The 21401-nt window shown below is 38.3% G+C and overlaps 1 non-coding gene across 1 annotated transcript; it reads right to left on the bottom strand.

Moving 5' to 3' along the window:
- Positions 1-6451: 6451 nt before the first annotated feature.
- On the bottom strand, positions 6452-6559 carry LOC112699933 (small nucleolar RNA R71). The gene has a single exon (XR_003152864.1). It is a non-coding gene; the product is annotated as a small nucleolar RNA R71 (small nucleolar RNA).
- Between the last annotated feature and the right edge of the window lie 14842 nt (positions 6560-21401).

Genomic DNA, 21401 nt, shown 5'->3' with positions numbered 1-21401 from the left:
AGACGAAGCACTAATTCAAGTGCTAAGGACACACAAGACAACTCTTGGGTGGTCCATCAGTGATCTTAAGGGCATTAGCCCAGCCAGATGCATGCACAAGATCCTATTGGAGGATGATGCTAAGCCAATGGTTCAACCACATAGGCGGCTGAATCCAACCATGAAGGAGGTGGTGCAGAAGGAGGTCACTAAATTACTAGAGGCTGGGATTATTTATCCTATTTTTGATAGCCCCTGGGTAAGCCCTGTCCAAGTTGTCCCTAAGAAGGGTGGCATGACAGTGGTTCATAATGAAAAAAATGAACTGGTTCCTACAAGAACAGTTATAGGGAGGCGTATGTGTATTGATTACAGAAGGCTCAATACAGCTACCAGAAAGGATCATTTTCCTTTACCATTCATAGACCAGATGCTAGAAAGACTAGCAGGTCATGAATACTACTGCTTCCTGGATGGATATTTAGGTTATAATCAAATTGCAGTAGATCCCCAAGATCAAGAGAAAACAGCATTCACATGTCCATCTGTAGTATTTGAATACAGAAGGAAGCCATTTGGTCTGTGCAATGCACCTGCAACCTTTCAAAGATGCATGCTCTCTATTTTCTCTGATATGGTAGAAAAATTTCTGGAAGTCTTCATGGATGACTTTTCAGTATTTGGAGACTCATTCAGCTCCTATCTTGACCATCTAGCACTTGTTCTAAAGAGGTGCCAAGAGACTAACCTGGTTTTAAACTGGGAGAAATGTCACTTTATGGTGACTGAAGGAATTGTCCTTGGGCCCAAAATTTCGAACAAGGGAATAGAGTAGATCAAGCTAAGGTAGAGGTAATTGAAAATTTACCACCACATGCCAATGTTAAGGCAATCAGAAGCTTTCTAGGACATGCAGGATTCTATAGGAGGTTTATAAAAGATTTTTCAAAAATCGCCAAACCTCTGAGTAATCTGCTAGCTGCTGACACGCCATTTATCTTTGATAAGGAGTGTCTGTAGGCGTTTGAGACTCTGAAAGCTAAGCTGGTCACAGCACCAGTCATCTATGCACCAGACTGGACATTACCATTTGAACTGATGTGTGATGCCAGTGACCATTCCATTGGTGCAGTGTTAGGACAAAGTCATGACAAGCTTCTGCACGTCATTTACTATGCCGGTCGTGTTTTAAATGACACACAGAAGAACTACACAACCACAGAAAAAGAGTTACTTGCAGTGGTTTATGCCATTGACAAGTTTAGATCTTATTTAGAAGGATCAAAAGTGATTGTGTACACTGACCATGCTGCTCTTAAATATCTACTCACAAAGCAGGATTCACAACCAGACTCATCAGATGGGTGTTGCTTCTGCAAGAGTTTGATATAGAAATAAGAGACAGAAAAGGGACAGAGAACCAAGTAGCAGATCACCTGTCCTGAATAGAACCAGTAGAAGGGGCATCCCTCCCTCTTTTTGAGATCTCTGAAAACTTTTTGGATGAGCAACTCTTTGCCATCCAGGAAGTGCCATGGTTTGCAGACATTGAAACTACAAGGCAGTAAGATTCATACCCAAAGAGTACAGTAGGCAGCAAACAAAGAAATTGATCACGGATGCAAAGTACTATATTTGGGATGAACCATATCTCTTCAAGAGATGTGTAGACGGAGTAATCCGTAGATGTGTGCCTAAAGAAGAAGCATAGAAGATCCTCTGGCACTGTCATGGATCACAGTATGGAGGACATTTTGGAAGTGAGCAAACAACCACAAGAGTCCTCCAATGTGGCTTTTACTGGCCTACTCTCTATAAAGACTCCCGAGTGTTTGTACTTAATTGTGACAGTTGCCAAAGATCTGGCAATCTGCCTCATAGTTATGCCATGCCTCAACAAGGGATCTTGGAGATTGAGTTGTTTGATGTATGGGGTATTGACTTCATGGGGCCATTCCCACCATCATACTCAAACACTTATATTCTGGTGGCAGTGGATTATGTATCCAAATGGGTATAAGCTATAGCAACACCCACTAATGATACTAAGACAGTGCTGAAATTCCTCCAGAAAAACATCTTCAGCAGATTTGGTATCCCTAGAGTACTAATCAGTGATGGGGGCACTCATTTCTGTAATAAACAGCTTTACTCTGCTTTAGTTTGATATGGAGTTAGCCACAGGGTGGCCACTCCATATCATCTACAGACAAATGGGCAAGCTGAAGTCTCTAATAGAGAACTTAAAAGAATCCTAGAATGGACTGTGATTAACCGTAGAAGGGATTGGGCAAGAAGCTTGGATGATACTTTGTGGGCATACAGAACAGCATTCAAGACACCTATAGGAACTTCTCCATACCAGTTGGTGTATGGAAAAGCCTGTCACTTGCCAGTGAAACTGGAACACAAGGCCTACTGGGCAACCAGATTCCTAAACCTTGATGCCAAGTAAGCTAGAGAAAAATGATTGCTCCAGTTAAATGAGCTAGAGGAATTCAGACTCAATGCTTTCTAAAATGCAAAAATTTACAAAGAGAAAGCAAAAAGATGGCATGATAAGAAATTATCATCCAGAATCTTTGAGCGAGGGCAGAAAGTTTTGCTATTTAATTCTAGGCTCAAATTATTCCCCGAAAAATTGAAATCCTGGTGGAGAGGTCCATATGTGATTACAAGTGTGTCACTGATGAGCGGATAATTTATACGCTTTTTGGCATTATTTTTAGTATGTTTTTAGTATGTTTTAGCTAGTTTTTATTATATTTTTATTAGTTTTTAGTTAAAATTCACTTTTCTGGACTTTACTATGAGTTTGTGTGTTTTTCTGTGATTTCAGGTATTTTCTGGCTAAAATTGAGGGACCTGAGCAAAAATCTGATTCAGAGGCTGAAAAGGACTGCAGATGCTGTTGGATTCTGACCTCCCTGCACTCAAAGTGGATTTTATGGAGCTATAGAAACCCAATTGGCGCGCTCTCAATTGCTTTGGAAATTAGACATCTTGGGCTTTTCAGCAATGTATAATAGTCCATACTTTGCCCGAGATTTGATGGCCCGAATAGGCGTTCCAAGTCAGCTCAAGAATTCTGGCGTTAAACGCCGGAACTGGCACAAGAATGGGAGTTAAACGCCCAAACTGGCACAAAAGCTGGCGTTTAACTCCAAGAAAAGTCTCTACACATGGAAGCTTCAATGCTCAGCCCAAGCACACACCAAGTGGTCCCGGAAGTGGATTTTTATACTCATCTTTGTAAACCCTAAGCTACTAGTTCTCTATAAGTAGGACCTTTTGCTATTGTATTTTCATCTTTCGATCACTTTAGATCTTTTGATCATTTTTGGATGTCTAGTTCTTAGATTACGGGGGCTGGCCTCATGGCCATGCCTAGACCTTGTTCTTATGTATCTTCAACGGTGGAGTTTCTACACACCATAGATTAAGGTGTAGAGCTCTGCTGTACCTCGAGTATTAATGCAATTACTATTGTTCTTCTATTCAATTCAGCTTATTCTTGTTCTAAGATATTCATTTGCACCCAAGAACATCATGAATGTGATGATTATGTGACGCTCATCATCATTCTCACTTATAAACGCGTACCTGACAACCACTTCCGTTCTACATGCAAACAAGGCTTGAATGTTTATCTCTTGGATTCCTTAATCAGAATCTTCGTGGTATAAGCAAGAATTGATGGCGCAATTCAAGAGAATCTGGAAGGTCTAAAACTTGTCTGTGGTATTCTGAGTATGATTCAAGGATTGAATGACTGTGACGAGCTTCAAACTCGCGATTGTGGGGCGTTAGTGACAGACGCAAAAGAATCACTGGATTCTATTCCGACATGATCGAGAACCGACAGATGAATAGCCGTGTTGTGACAGAGCGCGTTGAACATTTTCACTGAGAGGACGGGACTGTAGCCATTGGCAACGGTGATGCCCAACATACAGCTTGCCATGGAAAGGAGTAAGAAGGATTGGATGAAGACAGTAGGAAAGCAGAGAGACAGAAGGGACAAAGCATCTCCATACGCTTATCTGAAATTTTCACCAATGAATTACATAAGTATCTCTATCTTTATTTTATGTTTTATTCATCTTTTAATTATTAATCCTCCATAACCATTTGAATCCGCCTGACTGAGATTTACAAGATGACCATAGCTTGCTTCATACCAACAATCTCCGTGGGATCGACCCTTACTCGCGTAAGGTTTATTACTTGGACGACCCAGTGCACTTGCTGGTTAGTTGTGCGAAGTTGTGATAAAGAGTTGAGATTGCAATTGAGCATACCATGTTGATGGCGCCATTGATGATCACAATTTCGTGCACCAAGTTTTTGGCGCCGTTGTCGGGGATTGTTCGAGTTTGGACAACTGACGGTTCATCTTGTTGCTTAGATTAGGTATTTTTCTTCAGAATTTTTAAGAATGAATTCTAGAGTTTCAAGGTGATATTTTCATCATCACCAAAGCTGATTGATTCTCATCAATTTAGCTCTTGAATGCAATGTCCTGCTAAAGCTTAGCTAGCCATGTCTAATTTCTTTAGACTAAAGCTTTAGACTAACATTGCATGATTCCTGGAATTCTCATTAATAATTTTGATATCCTTAATTTCATTTCCACTCAATTTTCAAAAAAATCCAAAAAAATTATAAAATCTTAAAATCAAAAATATTTTTATGTTTCTTGTTTGAGTCTAGTGTCTAATTTTAAGTTTGGTGTCAATTGCATGTTTCTTTTCTTCTTGCATTTTTCGAATTCATTCATGTGTCTTCATTGATCTTCAAGTTGTTCTTGATGATTTTCTTGCTCTGATCTTTAAATTCTCTTGTCTTAAGTGTTTAGTTATTTTTCATATGTATTCTCAATTTGTTAGTGTCAATAGTATACAAACTTCTAAGTTTGGTGTCTTGCATGCATTGTTTATTTGATTTTAGTTGCATTTTGATTTTTCCTCATCATTAAAAATTAAAAAAAAATTTTCTTTGTGTCTTTTCAAGTCAATAATACAGAGAATTGAAGATTCAGAACATACAGCAGAGGAATTACACAGAAAAAGCTAGGCGCTCAAAATGCCCAGTGAGGAAGGAAAACTGGCATTTAAACGCCAACGGGGGTACCTGGCTGGGTGTTTAACGCCCAAAAGGGTAGCATTTTGGTCGTTAAACGCCAGAATGGATACCATTCTGGGCGTTTAACGCCAGGATGGCACAAGAGGGAAGATTTTGTTTTTAATTCAGATTTTTTTCAAGTTTCCATAATTTTTCAAAATCAAATCTTTTTCAAATCATATCTTTTCAATCATATTTTTTCAAAATCAATTTTTTTCCATTGTCAAAAATACTTGCTAACAATTAATGATTTGATCCAACATTTCAAGTATGTTGCCTTTTCTGTTGAGAAAGGTTTAATGTCTGAATCATATCTTTTAAATTTCTTGTTAGCCAAGTCATTAATTTTCAAAATCAAATCTTTTTTAAATTGTTTTCAATCATATCTTTTCAATCATATCTTTTTAAGACCATAACTTTTCAATCATATCTTCTTAATCACATCTTTTTTAAAATAGTTTTCAATCATATCTTTTTGATTTCTACTTTCAAAAATCTTTTTCAAAAATCACTTTATTTCTTTTCCAACTTTAATTTTCGAAAATCATTCTTCAATTTTTCAAAATTTCTTTTAATTATTTTAAAATCTTTTACTTTATTTTCGAAAATTCTTCCCCTCTTCTCACATCCCTCTATTTAAGGACTAACACTCCTCCATTATCAATAATTCGAATTCTATCTTTCTGGATAAGTTCGAATTCTTCTTCTACCCTCTCCTTCTATTCTTCTTTTCCTCTGACACCTCAAGGAATCTCTATACTGTGACATAGAGGATTCCATACTTTCTTGTTCTCTTCTCTTTCATATGAGCAGGAGCAAAGACAAAAGCATTCTTGTTGAGGCTGACCCTGAACTTGAAAGGACCTTGAAGTGAAAGCTAAGAGAAGCTAAAGCACTACTCTCTGAAGAGGACCTAACAGAAATCTTCAAACAAGAAGAAGACATGGCAGCCGAAAACAACAACAATGCCAACAATGCAAGAAAGGTGCTGGGTGACTTTACTGCACCTACTCCCGACTTCTATGGGAGAAGCATCTCTATCCCTTCCATTGGAGGAAACAACTTTGAGCTTAAGCCTCGATTAGTTTCTCTAATGCAATAGAATTGCAAGTTCCATGGACTTCCATTGGAAGATCCTTATCAGTTTTTAGCTGAATTCTTGCAAATCTGTGACACTGTCAAGACTAATGGGGTTGACCCTGAGGTCTACAGACTTATGCTATTCCCTTTTACTGTAAGAGACAGAGCTAGGATATGGTTGGACTCACAACCTAAAGAAAGCCTGAACTCTTGGGAAAAGCTAGTCAATGCCTTCTTGGCAAAGTTCTTTCCACCTCAAAAATTGAGTAAGCTTAGAGTGGAAGTCCAAACCTTCAGACAGAAGGAAGGTGAATCCCTCTATGAAGCTTGGGAAAGATACAAATAATTAATCAGAAAGTGTCCTTCTGACATGCTTTCTGAATGGAGCATCATAGGTATCTTCTATGATGGTCTGTCTGAACTGTCCAAGATGTCATTAGACAACTCTGTTGGATGATCTCTTCATCAGAAGAAGACGCCTGCAGAAGCTCAAGAACTCATTGAAATGGTTGCAAATAACCAATTCATGTACACTTCTGAAAGAAATCCTGTGAACAATGGGACGAATCAGAAGAAAGGAGTTCTTGAGATTGATACTCTGAACGCCATATTGGCTCAGAGCAAAATATTGACTCAGCAAGTCAATATGATTTCTCAAAGTCTGTCTGGAATGCAAGCTGCACCAGGCAGTACTAAGGATGCTTCATCTGAAGAAGAAGCTTATGATCCTGAGAACCCTTCAATGGAAGAGGTGAATTACATGGGAGAACCCTATGGAAACACCTATAATCCTTCATGGAGAAATCATCCAAATCTCTCATGGAAGGATCAACAGAGACCTCAACAAGGTTTCAACAACAATAATGGTGGAAGAAACAGGTTTGGTAATGGCAAGCCTTTTCCATCATCTTCTCAGCAATAGACAGAGAATTCTAAGCAGAGCCACTCTGACTTAGCAACCATGGTCTCTGATCTAATCAAAACCACTCAAAGTTTCATGACTGAAACAAAGTCCTCCATTAGAAACTTGGAGGCACAAGTGGGTCAGCTGAGTAAGAAAGTTACTGAACTCCCTCCTAGTACTCTTCCAAGCAATACAGAAAAGAATCCAAAAGGAGAATGTAAGGCCATCAACATGGCCAAATTTGGAGAGGAGAAAGAGGCAGTGAGCGCCATTGAGGAAGACCTCAATGGACGTCCACTGGCCTCCAATGAGTTCCCTAATGAGGAACCATGGGAATCTGAGGCTCACACTGAGACCATAGAGATTCCATTGGAATTACTTCTGCCATTCATAAGTTCTGATGAGTATTCTTCCTCTGAAGAGGATGAAGATGTCACTGAAGAGCAAGTTGCTAAGTACCTTGGAGCAATCATGAAGCTAAATGACAAGTTATTTGGTAATGAGACTTGGGAGGATGAACCCCCTTTGCTCACCAAAGAACTGGATGACTTGACTAGGCAGAGATTACCTCAAAAGAGACAGGATCCTGGAAAGTTCTCAATATCTTGTACCATAGGCACCATGACCTTTGAGAAGGCTCTGTGTGACCTAGGGTCAAGCATAAACCTCATGCCTCTCTCTTTAATGGAGAAGCTAGGGATCTTTGAGGTACAAGCTGCAAGAATCTCACTAGAGATGGCAGACAATTCAAGAAAACAAGCTTATGGACTTGTAGAGGATGTTCTGGTAAAGATTGAAGACCATTACATCCCTGCTGATTTCATAGTCCTAGAGACTGGGAAGTGCATGGATGAATCCATCATCCTTGGCAGACCCTTCCTAGCCACAACAAAGGCTATGATTGATGTTGACAGAGGAGAATTAATCATTCAAGTGAATGAAGAATCCTTTGTGTTTAAGGCTCAAGGATACCCCTCTGTAACCATGGAGAGGAAGCATGAAGAGCTTCCCTCAAAACAGAGTCAAACAGAGCCCCCATAATCAAACTCTAAGTTTGGTGTTGGGAGGCCACAACCAACTTCTAAGTTTGGTGTTGGGAGGTTCCAACATTGCTCTGAACATCTGTGAGGCTCCATGAGAGCCCACTGTCAAGCTACTAACATTAAAGAAGCGCTTGTTGGAAGGCAACCCAATGTTATATTTATCTATTTCCCTTTGTTATTTTATGTCTTTTATAGGTTGATGATCATGGGAAGTCACAAAAATAATTAAAAAAGCATAAAACAGAATGAAAAACAGAAAGAAAAACAGCACATCCTGGAGGAAAACCTTGCTAGCGTTTAAACGCCAGTAAGGGCAGCAAATGGGCGTTTAATGCCCAGTCTGGCACCATTCTGGGCGTTTAACGCCAGAAAGGGGCACCAGACTGGCGTTTAACGCCAGGAATGGGCAAGAAGCTGGCATTAAACACCAGAAATGGGCACCAGCCCGGCGTTTAACGCCAGGATTGGCAGAAGGAGTATTTTTGCTCGCCACTTGGTGCAGGGATGAATTATCCTTGACACCTCAGGATCTGTGGACCCCACAGAATCTCCACCTACCCCACCACTCTCTCTCTTCTTTACCCATTCACCAATCACCTCAACACCTCTTCCCCAAAAAACCCCTCACCTATCAAATCCCACCATTTTCCTCACCACTCACATCCATCCTTCATAAATCCCCACCTACCTCACCATTCAAATTCAAACCACTTTCCCTCCCAAATCCACCCATAATGGCCGAACCATACACCCCCTCTCCACTCCTATATAAACCCATCTTCACTCCTTCATTTTCCCACAACCTACACACTACTTCTCCCCATTGGCCGAAAAATAAAGCCACCTCCATCTCCTCTATTTCTTCTTCTGCTACTTTCTTCTTTCTTCTTTTGCTCGAGGACGAGCAAACCTTCTAAGTTTGGTGTGGTAAAAGCATTGCTTTTTGTTTTTCCATAACCATTTATGGCATCTAAGGCCGGAGAAACCTCTAGAAAGAGGAAAGGGAAGGCAAAAGCTTCCACCTCCGAGTCATGGGAGATGGAGAGATTCATCTCAAGGGTGCATCAAGACCACTTCCATGAAGTTGTGGCCATGAAGAAGGTGATCCCCGAGGTCCCTTTCAAACTCAAAATGAGTGAATATCCGGAGATCCAACATGAGATCCGAAGAAGAGGTTGGGAAGTTCTTACCAACCCCATTCAACAAGTCGGAATCTTAATGATTCAAGAGTTCTATGCCAATGCATGGATCACCAAGAACCATGATCAAAGTGTGAACTCATACCCAAAGAATTGGCTTATAATGGTTCGGGGGAAATGCTTAGATTTTAGTCCGGAAAATGTAAGGTTGGCATTCAACTTGCCCATGATGCAAGGAGATGAACACCCTTACACTAGAAGGGTCAACTTTGATCAAAGGTTGGACCAAGTCCTCATAGAACATTTGTGAAGAGGGTGCTCAATGGAAGAGAGATTCAAGAGGGAAGCCGGTTCAACTGAGAAGGCATGACCTCAAGCCCGTGGCTAGGGGATGGTTGGAGTTTATCCAACGCTCAATCATTCCCACTAGCAACCGATCCAAAGTTACTATAGACCGGGCTATCATGATTCATAGCATCATGATTGGAGAGGAAGTAGAAGTCCATGATTTATAAGGTGGCGGACAAGTCCTCTACCTTGGCAAGGTTAGCCTTCCCTCATCTCATTTGTCACCTCTGTAATTCAGTTGGAATTAACATAAAGGGAGACATCCTCATTGATGAGGACAAGCCCATCACTAAGAAGAGGATGGAGCAAACAAGAGATCCCACTCATCATGAAATTCCTGAGATGCCTCAAGGGATGCACTTTCCTCCACAAAACTATTGGGATCAAGTCAGCACTTCCCTAGGAGAATTGAGTTCCAACATGGGACAACTAAGGGTGGAGCACCAAGAACATTCCATCCTCGTCCATGAAATTAGAGAAGATCAAAGAATCATAAAAGAGGAGCAACAAAGGCAAAGAAGAGACATTGAGGAGCTCAAGCACTCCATAAGATCTTCAAGAGGAAGAACAAGCCATCATCACTAAGGTGGACCCATTCTTCAATCTCCTTGTTCTTTATTTTTCTATTTTTTTTGAAAATTATGCTTTTTGTTTTATTTATGTTTGTGTCTTATGATCATTAGTGTCTTAGTGTCTATGCCTTAAAGTTATGAATGTCTTATGAATCCATCACCTTTCTTAAATGAAAAATGTTCTTAATTGAAAAAGAGAAGAATTGCATGAATTTCGAATTTTATAACAGATTAATTATTTTGATGTGGTGGCAATACTTTGACTTCTGAATGTATGCTTGAACAGTGCATATGTCTTTTGAATTTGTTGTTCATGAATATTGGCTCTTGAAAGAATGATGAAAAAAAGAGACATGTTACTGAGGATCTGAAAAATCATAAAAATGATTCTTGAAGCAAGAAAAAGCAGTGAATACAAAAAAAAGAGAGAGAAGAAAGCAAGTAGAAAAAGCCAACAGCCTTTTAAACCAAAAGGCAAGGGTAAAAATAAAGTCATGATCCAAGGCAAAAAAAAAAAAAGAGTGTGCTTAAGAGCCCTGGACAACTCTAATTGGGGACTCTAGCAAAGCTGAGTCACAATTTGAAAAGGTTCACCCAGTTATGTGTCTGTGGCATGTATGTATTCGGTGGTAATACTGGAAGACAGAGTGCTTTGGGCCACGGCCAAGACTCATAAAGTATCTGTGTTCAAGAATCATCATACTTAACTACGAGAATCAATAACACTATCTGGATTCTGAGTTCCTATAGAAGCCAATCATTCTGAATTTCAAAGGATAAAGTGAGATGCCAAAACTGTTCAGAGGCAAAAAGCTAAAGGCCCCGCTCATCTAATTAATACTGATCTTCATAGATATTTTTGGAATTCATTGCATATTCTCTTCTTTTTATCTTATTTGATTTTTAGTTGCTTGGGGACAAGCAACAATTTAAGTTTGGTGTTGTGATGAGCGGATAATTTATACGCTTTTTGGCATTGTTTTTAGTATGTTTTAGCTAGTTTTTATTATATTTTTATTATTTTTTAGTTAAAATTCACTTTTCTGGACTTTACTATGAGTTTGTGTGTTTTTCTGTGATTTCATGTATTTTCTGGCTAAAATTGAGGGACCTGAGCAAAAATCTGATTCAGAGGCTGAAAAGGACTGCAGATGCTGTTGGATTCTGACTTCCCTGCACTCAAAGTGAATTTTCTGGAGCTACAGAAACCAAATTGGCGTGCTCTCAATTTCTTTGGAAAGTAGACATCCTAGGCTTTCCAGCAATGTATAATAGTCCATACTTTACTCGAGATTTGATGGCCCAAATAGGCGTTCCAAGTCAGCTCAAGAATTCTGGCGTTAAACGCCGGAACTGGCACAAGAATGGGAGTTAAACGCCCAAACTGGCACAAAGGCTGGCGTTTAACTCCAAGAAAAGTCTCTACACATGGAAGCTTCAATTCTCAGCCCAAGCACACACCAAGTGGTCCCGGAAGTGGATTTTTATACTCATCTTTGTAAACCCTAAGCTACTAGTTCTCTATAAGTAGGACCTTTTGCTATTGTATTTTCATCTTTGTATCACTTTAGATCTTTTGATCATCATTGGACGTCTAGTTCTTAGATTATGGGGGCTGGCCTCACGGCCATGCCTAGACCTTGTTCTTATGTATCTTCAACGGTGGAGTTTCTACACACCATAGATTAAGCTGTGGAGCTCTGTTGTACCTCGAGTATTAATGCAATTACTATTGTTCTTCAATTCAATTCAGCTTATTCTTGTTCTAAGATATTCATTTGCACCCAAGAACATGATGAATGTGATGATTATGTGACACTCATCATCATTCTCACTTATGAACGCGTGCCTGACAACCACCTCCGTTCTACATGCAAACAAGGCTTGAATGTTTATCTCTTGGATTTCTTAATAAGAATCTTCGTGGTATAAGCTAGAATTGATGACGGCATTCAAGAGAATCCAGAAGGTCTAAACCTTGTCTGTGGTATTCTGAGTAGGATTCAAGGATTGAATGACTGTGACGAGCTTCAAACTCGCGATTGTGGGGCGTTAGTGACAGACGCAAAAGAATAACTAGATTCTATTCCGACATGATCGAGAACCGACAGCTGAATAGCTGTGCTGTGACAGAGCACGTTGAACATTTTTACTGAGAGGACGGGACTGTAGCCATTAACAACGGTGATGCCTAACATACAACTTGCCATGGAAGGGAGTAAGAAGGATTGGATGAAGACAGTAGGAAATCAGAGAGACGGAAGGGACAAAGCATCTCCATACGCTTATCTGAAATTCTCACCAATGAATTACATAAGTATCTCTATCTTTATTTTATGTTTTATTCATCTTTTAATTATTAATCCTCCATAACCATTTGAATCCGCCTGACTGAGATTTACAAGATGACCATAGCTTGCTTCATACCAACAATCTCCGTGGGATCGACCCTTACTCGCGTAAGTTTTATTACTTGGACGACCCAGTGCACTTGCTGGTTAGTTGTGCGAAGTTGTGAAAAAGAGTTGAGATTGCAATTCAGCGTACCATGTTGATGGCGCCATTGATGATCACAATTTCGTGCACCAGTCACCATATGGATACGTGGAGCTTCAGAATAATGATTCTAACAAAAAGTTCATTGTTAATGGACAGAGAGTTAAACATTATCTTGAAAGCAATTTTGAGCAAGAATGCTTAAAACTGAGACTTGATTAAAGCTCAGTAATAGTCCAGCTAAAGACAATAAAGAAGCGCTTCTCGGAGGCAACCCAGCCATTTACAAGGCTTATTTGTTACTTAATTGATTTTTACAGGTTTATGTCAATTATCTTCAAGGTAAAATAGCAATTGCTTGAGTTCACAGAGTTATAGAAGGATTCAGAGGATAAAACAGCAAAAAGAAGCTCACTAGTGCGAAAAAAGCCATTAAGAGCTGTTTTGGGCACTGAACGCCCAAAAGAAGCACTCACTGAGCGTTCAACGCCAGTAAGGATAGCCATCTGGGCGTTGAACGCCAGAAAGAAGCATCTTCTCGGCATTGAACACCAGAAAGAAGCACCTTCTGGGCGTTCAACGCCAGATTTATAGCGTCCTGGGCGTTCCAAAAAACGCCCAGTGACAAAGGAGTTCTTGGCGTTCAATGCCAGCTAGAAGCAACAGCTGGGCGTTGAACGCCCAGGAGAAGCTGCAAACGGGCGTTAAACGCCCAAAACATGCAGCGTTTGGGCGTTTAACGCCAGGATTGTGGGGAGGAGGTAAATTTGTTTTCACTTCAAATTTTTTCCAATTTTCATGTTTCAATTCATGATTTCTTGCATAAACATATTACAAACTCTCATCTTTCAACTTCAATTCCAAATTTTTTTTTTCTAAACATGTTTCTTAATTTTTCTTCAATATCTTTTCAAACCTTTTTCAAAACTCAATTATCTTTTTGAATTCTTTTCAAATCTTTTTAATTTCTTCTGAATTCTTTTTCAAACTCATCATATTATCTTTTTGAATTCAAAATTATCCTTTTTAAAATCTCATCATATCTTTTGAATTTTTGAAATTGCCCCTCCTTTTATTCCTCTCCTTTCCTTTCTTTTGCTTGAGGACAAGCAAACCTCTAATTTTGGTGTATTTTTTTGTGATCACTGAGCTAAAACTCATCAAGATCATTGAACCTAAGGGAAAACAAACTACTTCAAGAGGCAAGAAAGAGAATATTCCAAAACCACTGTAGAATTAAGAGAAGTTCTTAACCAAAGAACATGCAGACCATTACCACAAAATAATGGGTCTGAGATCAGTGATCTCGGAAGTTAAACTCGATCTGAAAGAAGACAAATATCCGGAGATACAGGAGCTGAAGCGCTAGAAGCTGTCTCTTGAAGGACCATACACCCCACAAGTTGAAGGAGCACCCATCATCTCCCAAACCAAAGGTTGTTGAGTCCTAATCTTAAACTTAACTCTGTGATAATTATTCTTATTAGGAATATACCTTAGAAGTTATATTTAGTAGTAGTAATTAGTATCTCTATTTTGATTTTATCTCCAATTAAGCTATAATTTATTTTTTCTTATCATCATCAAACATGAATAAAATAGTAGATTTTTAGAATAAAGAGGCAATATTTTTCGAGTTTCTAATGAGGAAAATTCTAATTATTTAGATGTGGTGGCAATACTTTTTATCTTTTGAATGAATGCTTGAACAGTGCATATTTTTGATATTGAATTTCATGAATGTTAAAATTGTTGGATCTTGAAAGAATGATGAACAAGAGAAATATTATTGATGATCTGAAAAATCATGAAATTGATTCTTGAAGCAAGAAAAAGCAGTGAAAAAAAAGTGGCAAAAAAAAGAGAATCACTGGATAAAGAAAAAGAAAAGCCAATAACCCTTAAAACCAAAAGGCAAGGGTGAAAAGGATCCAAGGCTTTGAGCATTAACGAATAGGAGGGCCCAAGGAAATAAATCCAGGCCTAAGCGGCTAAATCAAGCTGTCCCTAACCATGTGCTTGTGGCATGCAAGTCCAAGTGAAAAGCTTGAGACTAAGTGGTTAAAGTCGTAATCCAAAGCAAAAGAGTGTGCTTAAGAACTCTGGACACCTCTAATTGGAGGCTTGAGCAAAGCTAAGTCACAATCTGAAAAGGTTCACCCAATTATGTGTTTGTGGCATTTATGTATCTGGTGGTAATACTGGAAAACAAAGTGCTTAGGGTCACGACCAAGACTCATAAAATAGTTGTGTTCAAGAATCAACACACTAAACTAGGAAAATCAACAATACTATCTGAATTTTGAGTTCCCATGGATGCCAATCATTTTGAATTTCAAAGGATAAAGTGAGATGCCAAAATTGTTCAGAAGCAAAAAGCTACTAGTCCCGCTCATCTAATTAGACTCTGAGCTTCACTTAAAACTCTGAGACATTATTGCTTCTTAATTTCTTTTTATCCTACTTTATTTATCTAGTTGCTTGAGGACAAGCAACAGTTTAAGTTTGGTGTTGTGATGAGCGGATATTTTATATGCTTTTTGGGGGTAATTTCATGTAGATTTTAGTGTGTTTTAGTTAGTTTTTAGTATAATTTTATTAGTTTTTAGGAAAAATTCATATTTCTGGACTTTACTATGAGTTTGTGTGTTTTTCTATAATTTCAGGTATTTTCTGGCTGAAATTGAGGGAGTTGAGCAAAAATCAGATTCAGGTTGAAAAAAGACTGCGAATGTTGTTGGATTCTGACCTCCCTGCACTCAGAATGGATTTTTTGGAGCTACAGAAGTCCAATTGGCACGCTCTCAAACTGGTTGGAAAGTAGACATCCAAGGATTTCCAGAAATATATAATAGTCCATACTTTGTGTGAAGATAAACGATGTAAACTGGCGTTCAACGCCAGTTCCATGTTGCAGTCTGGCGTTCAGCGCCAGAAACAGGTTGCAAGTTGGAGTTCAATGCCAGAAACAGGTTACAACCTGGCGTTTGACTCCAGAAACAGCCTAGGCATGTGAGAAGCTCAAGTCTCAGCCCCAGCACACACCAAGTGGGCCCCAGAAGTGGATTTCTGCACTATCCATCTTCGTTTACTCATTTTCTGTAAACCTAGGGTACTAGTTTACTATTTAAACAACTTTTAGAGACTTATTTTATCTCTCATGACATTTTTAGATCTGAATTTTATACTTTTTGACGGCATGAGTCTCTAAACCCTATTGTTGGGGTGAGGAATTATCTCTGTTTTCCATTCAAACACGCTTGTTCCTATCTAAGATGTTCATTCGCGCTTCACTATGAAGAAGGTGATGATCTGTGACACTCATCACCTTCCTCAATCCATGAACGTGTGCCTTACAACCACCTTTGTTCTATATTAGATTGAATGAGTATCTCTTGGACTCCGTAATCAGAATCTTCGTGGTATAAGCTAGAATTGATGGCGGCATTCATGAGAATCTGGAAAGTCTAAACCTTGTCTGTGGTATTCCGAGTAGGATTCAAGGATTGAATGGCTGTGACAAGCTTCAAACTCGCGATTGTTGGGCGTAGTGACATACGCAAAAGAATCAATGGATTCTATTCCGACATGATCGAGAACCAACAGATGATTAGCCGTGCTGTGACAGAGCATTTGGACCATTTTCACTGAGAGGATGGGAAGTAGCCACTGACAACAGTGACACCCTACATACAGCTTGCCATGGAAAGAGCCTTGCGTGTGTGAAGAGGAGTACAAGAGAAAAGCTGAAATAAAGAGGACAAAGCATCTCCAAAATTCCAACATATTCTCCATTATTGCCCAATAAGTATTTATTTTATGCCCTGTTACTTTTTACAATTGAACTTGAAAAACACTGTTGTTGGCATCCTGGCTAAGAATAATAAGATAACCATAGCTTGCTTCAAACCAACAATCTCCGTGGGATTCGACCCTTACTCACGTAAGGTATTACTTGGACGACCCAGTGCACTTGCTGGTTAGTTGTGCGGATTGCAAAAGTGTGATTGCAATTTCGTGCACCAAGCAACTAATGATAGGAGCACCAAAAGCACTAAGGATGGAGCAAGAAAGGCAAGGAAGATACATTGAGGAGCTCAAGCACTACATAGGATTTTCAAGAGGAGGAAGACACCACCCTCACTAAGGTGGACTCATTCCTTAATCTCCTTGTCTATTTATTTTTCTATTTTCGATCTTTATGCTATATGTTCTATCTATGTTTGTGTCTAAACTACATGATCATTAGTGTCTAGTGTCTATGTCTTAAAGCTATGCATAACTCCATGAATCCTTCACCTCTCTTAAAAGAAAAATGTGCTTAATTATAAAAGAACAAGAAGTACTTGCATTTCAAATTTTATCATTAAATTAGTTTAATTATTTTGATGTGGTGACAATATTTTTTATTCTCTGAATGAATGCTTGAACAGTGCATATTTTTTATCTTGTTGGTTATGAATGTTAAAGTTGTTGGCTCTTGAAAGAATGATGAACAAAGAGAAATGTTATTGATAATATGAAAAATCATGAAATTGGTTCTTGAAGCAAGAAAAAATAGTGAAAAAAAAGAGAAAGAAAAGAAAAAAATGGCGAAAAAAAAGAGAAAAAAAAAGCAAAGCAGAAAAAGCTAATAGCCCTTTAAACCAAAAGGCAAGGGTAAAAAAGATCCAAGACTTTGAGCATTAATGGATAGGAGGGCCCAAGGAAATAAAATCCAGGCCTAAGTGGCTAAATCAAGCTGTCCCTAACCATGTGCTTATGGCATGCAGGTCCAAGTGAAAAACTTGAGATTGAGTGGTTAAAGTCGTGATCTAAAGCAAAAGAGTGTGCTTAAGAACTCTAGACACCTTTAACTGGGGACTCTAGCAAAGTTGAGTCACAATCTGAAAAGGTTCACCCAGTTAAGTGTTTGTGGCTTTTATGTATCTGGTGGTAATACTGGAAAACAAAGTGCTTAGGGTCACGGCTAAGACTCATAAAGTAGCTGTGTTCAAGAATCAACATACTGAACTAGGAGAATCAATAACACCATATAAAATTATGAGTTCCTATAGATGCCAATCATTCTGAATTTCAAAGGAAAAGTGAGATGCCAAAACTGTTCAGAAGCAAAAAGCTACAAGCCCCGCTCATCTAATTAGGACTAAGTTTCATTAATACTGTGGGATTCATTGTATATTCTATTCTTTTTATCCTATTTTGTTTTTAGTTGCTTGGGGACAAGCAACAATTTAAGTTTGGTGTTGTGATGAGCGGATAATTTATACGCTTTTTGGCATTATTTTTAGGTAGTTTTTAGTAGGATCTAGTTACTTTTTGGGATATTTTTATAAGTTTTTATACAAAATTCATATTTCTGGATTTTACTATGAGTTTATGCGTTTTTCTATGATTTCAGGGATTTTCTGGCTAAAATTGAGGGACCTAAGTAAAAATCTGATTCAGAGGCTGACAAAGGACTGTTGATGCTGTTGGATTCTGACCTCCCTGCACTCGAAGTAAATTTTCTGGAGCTACAGAACTACAAATGGCGCGCTCTCAACTGCGTTAGAAAGTAGACATCCAGGGCTTTCCAACAATATATAATAGTCTATACTTTTCTCGGGTTTTGATGACGCAAACTGGCGTTCAAACGCCCCTTTTCTGTCCTGTTCTGAAGTCAAAACGCCAGAACTGGCATAAAAGTTGGAGTTAAATGCCCAAACTGGCACCAAAGCTGGCGTTTAACTCCAAGAGAAGCCTCTACACGTGTAAAGCTCAATGCTCAATCCAAGCACACACCATGTGGACCCAGAAGTGGATTTCTGCATCATTTACCTATTTCTGTAAACTCTAGTAGCTAGTTTCATTATAAATAGGACCTTTTACTATTGTATTTTCATCTTTGGAATTTGACATCTGTTGAACATTTTCCTTAGACATTGGGGGTTGGCCTCACGGCCATGCCTACCTTCACCACTTATGTATTTTCAACGGTGGAGTTTCTACACACCATAGATTAAGGTGTGGAGCTCTGCTGTTCCTCGAGTATTAATATAATTACTATTGTTTTTCTATTCAATTCATGCTTGTTCTTCTTCTAAGATATTCACTCACACTTTATCTTGATGAATGTGATGATCCGTGACACTCATCATCATTCTCACCTATGAACACGTGACTGACAATCACTTCCGTTCTACTCAAGATTGAGTGTGTATCTCTTAGCCTCCATTCCGAAAAATCGGAGTCTTCGTGGTATAAGCTAGAATTATTGGTGGCCATTCCTGTGATCCGGAAAGTCTAAACCTTGTCTGTGGTATTCCGAGAAGGATCTGGGAAAGGATGACTGTGACGAGCTTCAAACTCACGAGTGTTGGGCGTAGTGACAGACGCAAAAGGATCACTGGATTCTATTCCAACATGATTGAGAATCGACAGATGATTAGTCGTGCGGTGACAGCGCATTTGGACCATTTTCACTGAGGATGAGAGGTAGCCATTGACGCCGGTGAAACCCGAACATACATCTTGCCATGGAAGCGAGTAAGAAGGATTGGATGAAGGTAGTAGGAATGAAGCATCTCCATACGCTTATCTGAAATTCCCACCAATGAATTGCATAAGTATCTTTATCTTTACTTTATGTTTTACTTATCTTTTAATTATGAAATCTCCATAAGCCATTTGAATCTGCCTGACTGAGATTTACAAGGTGACCATAGCTTGCTTCAGACCGACAATCTCCATGGGATCGACCCTTACTCACGTAAGGTTTATTACTTGGATGACCTAGTGCAATTGCTGGTTAGTTGTGCGAATTTGTGACAAAGAAGTGAGATTACAATTTTGCAACCAAGTTGTTGGCACCATTGTGTATCACATTTTCGTGCACCACTACACTATTAGTTAACATTCCAAGTCAGCAAATGTTAGCCACATGAGCCACTCAGATGACGAAAGAACGAACTTGATGAACGCAATTATCTTTCGAGCATTAGTTTGATTGAATTTATCTTTCGGGGATCGAAATGAAGATCGGGTGATCTTTCAGGGACGATTTTGACTATTAATTCAAATAAAAATTTCTAAAGTTTAAAGGTTCAATTCTAATTATTGAACTGAATATATTAAAAATATTTTTTATTTAAATTCATTAAATACAATATTTATTAAAATGTATAAACAATCAAATATTTATGTTATATGTTACTTAACATATCTCGAATACTATGTTCGCAATAATTGCCTACCTGGAATATGACACACGCTTAATATTACACATTCTGGGTGCATCCGGGATATGACATATATGCTAAAAATGAGAATTGAGCACTTGGAATATGTGAGTACTAGTGTTTGTGTCTCAATACCAGAGACATATTCAGCTTGAATATATATAGGGGGCAGCCGAAATGTTTGTTTATTTGAAGGATTTTGTTCATTTTGGAAAGTTTCGAAACCATATATGTCTGAACGCCGGGATTATGTGTGCTCACAGAACATTAAACAGGCTAAACACGAAGTGGCACGTAACCGAGGCATTAGATTTTAAGATCGGTTTGTCTATCTCTTATTTTAATTAGTTAATTAGTTGACATGTTAGGATATTTTGATTTATTTAGTTTTAGTTAATATGTTAATATATTTTGTTTTTTTTTTCACAGTATCCCCTAGCATGACAGGTCAAGGATTAATCTGTCCCAAATAAGAGTTCTATTTTAGGGTTTGTCACGGCTAATAGGTTGCTGCATGCACAAGGCGGGATTCGAATTCCTAATACTTGCTTAATCGGACTAGTGAGCTAATCACTAGACCAACCCAATTTGGTTAGGATATTTTGATTTAATTATTTAGAAAACAGTTTCGCTACACATCCAATTTGGTTAGGATATTATTATTATTATTATTATTATTATTATTATTATTATTATTATTATTATTATTATTATTATTATTATTATTATTATTATTATCGAGTTCGATATCCGCCGATATGAGTAAATAGTAGTATTTCTTGATGAATTTAGAATTGCTAATGCTTCATCATATATTAATTATTAGTTACTAATATTATTTATATTAGTAACTTATATATATATATTACTAATATATTTATACATAGTATATATATATATATATACATATATGTATATATATATATATACATATATATATATGTATATATATATATATATATATTCCCATATGTATTATTACTTGTGTTTTAATACACTTACCTTGATAATTATCCATTTAAAATATTTATAACTTGAACCGCTGATTTAACAGGCCTAAAGTTTGACACCCAATGCACACTCTTGCCACCTAACCACCATTAACCCACAAATTATCATTCAGCCATGCATGAGTTCATTTTGGAGAAAAAGAAAAGAAAGAGAACCGAGAGAGAGAAAGGACGTGAACTCCATGGCAAACCCCCTTTCGCGTTCAATTTTTTGAGATCCGTAACTCCGATAAAAAAATTTAATCCAATTAAAGTGTTCGTATTTTTCTCCTCTTCACGTTGATACAACCTTTATTCGGGAGAAATTGATGGTGAAGCTTTCCCTCAAGCTTGCATGGTTCGGAAAAAGTGACGAGAAGGTGGGATAGTCGATTTTTGATGTTTTCTTCTTCAATTGTTCAGTCAGAAACCTTCCCTAGGGCTTCAGTTGTTGTGATTTCCGCATGGAGGTAGGATTTGGTAATTTTGTAATAATTAAATATGACT

Source organism: Arachis hypogaea, chromosome 6 (assembly GCF_003086295.3).
Source record: "Arachis hypogaea cultivar Tifrunner chromosome 6, arahy.Tifrunner.gnm2.J5K5, whole genome shotgun sequence".
In the NCBI taxonomy this organism is placed as follows: Eukaryota; Viridiplantae; Streptophyta; class Magnoliopsida; order Fabales; family Fabaceae; genus Arachis; species Arachis hypogaea.
Note: the sequence above shows the minus strand (reverse complement) of the source record. Positions and strands in the feature narration are given on the sequence as shown.